The sequence below is a fragment of the Penaeus monodon genome, chromosome 15 (assembly GCF_015228065.2).
Source record: "Penaeus monodon isolate SGIC_2016 chromosome 15, NSTDA_Pmon_1, whole genome shotgun sequence".
Taxonomy (NCBI): Eukaryota; Metazoa; Arthropoda; class Malacostraca; order Decapoda; family Penaeidae; genus Penaeus; species Penaeus monodon.
In genome coordinates, this window is record NC_051400.1 from 8,098,298 (window position 1) to 8,100,364 (window position 2,067).

Sequence of the window (2,067 nt, forward strand, 5' to 3'; positions counted from 1 at the left end):
GAAACCGACTTGACCTAAAAGTAAGAAGAAAAAAAATTATATAAGAATACAAATGTTTTTCAAGGTTTTATCGATATAAAGACCTCGCCCATAAATTGCTCATACTTTATTACATGTTAAGGGAACAGCCAATTAGGAGTAAGTGACTTGATACACGAAAAGATCAAAATCAAATTAATCATCTACATTCCCGAAGGAATCATTATTTTCTAAAAAACATGGGTTTCGACATTTTTTATTATTATTATATCGAATTCTGTGTTGCGACTATCATAGTAACAGTAACGGAGTAACATTTCTAAATAACAATGTATTTGATATCATTTACTGATCAATACCTTTTATTCACTGCCGGGGTAATGATATTCCTTTATGATATTACTGTAGTTAGAATCATTTTATAAATTATTGTTTCTCCATGAATATTAATGGAGGTCGAAAACATTTTTTCCATGAATATTAATGGAGGTCGAAACATTTTGCTCATATAGCTCTCGATATTTTACGATGTTTCTTTTTATCATTCATTTGATCAAGCTCTGAAACAGAATAATGTTAACATAATGACCTCCTAACTAAAATCCGTTTTTTAAAACAACGACCCCGAAACTATTTCCGTTCAATGATCGCATTTCTTTTTTGAATGATCTCAATTCCCTATTTCTCTTGATTGCTCGGTGATCAGCAGTTCAGATTTTCCCTCCTCTTTCCTTTTCTTCTTTTGGATTTACTGTTTGGTCTGATTTTCATCCGGATAATTTGAGGGAGTACCTGAGTCGCCTCCACTCGTACCAGTTCACTCCGATGCCCAGGTTGGTATGAGGGCCGGCCAGGTACTGTCCGTTCGGGTTTTGGCGTGCAAACAGTTGTTGTCCCACCAAGCCCCCTGGTGCCTGCGACAAAAAAGTCAGAGTGGGTAATACTGAATATTCTGGATTTAAATATGAATTGAAGGGTTTTTAAAAGTAGGGTGTTTGGGTGTTTTCTGTGGGGGTTCCTTTGTTTCGAAATGTCCAGTTTTTCATATGACTGGTTTGAAATAGTACTAGACATTATTTCATTTCATTGTTAGAGAGTATCAGTATTTTACATGTTTTTGTTGTAGACAATGACAGTGTTTCATACAGCGCAACTGGTGTCAGTGATTTCTAAAAACCGTAAGAATGCCAGTGCACTCGTGTGGCTGTTAGAATCAAGATCTTTTTCGATCCACAATAAAGCTGACGAGGTTTAGCAAAAAAAAAGAAAATACTCACTTCTCCGGACACACGCTGTGGACGGACTGTCTTGGTGGTGAAGACCATGGCGTTGTGGTAGTTTATGGCGTCGCCGGCGTTGCCCGAGTACCGCTTATCCTCAGCTCGTAAATTGGGGCGCCTTCGACTTGACCGGAATTGACTGTACTTCGCCCCGCGACTCTTGCCCTCGAAGTCGGCGAGGTCGAAGCGAATCTCGCAGTTGGTCTGGTTTTGTGAAGGCGTGGATGTTTGTCGAGGCCGAGCCAGAACCCTTGCGGAGCTTGCCGAACCCCGTGACGTAGTCGTCCCAGCCCCTGAAGAAGTTGAGCTGCGTGTCGAACTGGTCCCCGCCCCCTGGATCACCGTCCAGCCCCGCCGTCCGTGTCCATGTCGCAGTAGACGCTGACAGCTTGTCGGGGCAGCAGTCGTAGGGCGCCACCACGTAGATGCCGCTCGAAAGGTAGTTGTTGTTCTTGAGGTCGAGGCAGTTCCTGCGAACGAAGGAACTGCCAATGGCGGTGCTCAATTGCCAAGATAACAGACTTGGGGATTTGTGATCGGGAAATAATGTGACTGTTCTTGGGACTGTTCTTGAGGACGGAAAAGGTGAAAAAAGATCCTCAGTCAATGTTCTGTTGTGCTATACAACATCATGTGTTTCATTTGATGAGCTTAAATTTCTATGCTCGCTCACACCTTTATGCTTCACAACAGGAAATTGATATATAAGATTCCTTTTTTCAAATCATGATTTAATTCCAGAAATTAGCATAAACTATCTTTCTCTACTCTGTAACTTATATATCTATTTGATTATAATAGTCAACTA

The 2,067-nt window shown here is 41.1% G+C and overlaps 1 pseudogene; it reads right to left on the reverse strand.

The window, feature by feature from the left end:
- Positions 1-587: 587 nt before the first annotated feature.
- Positions 588-2,067, reverse strand: part of LOC119582200 — a 13,122-nt pseudogene continuing 11,642 nt past the window's right edge.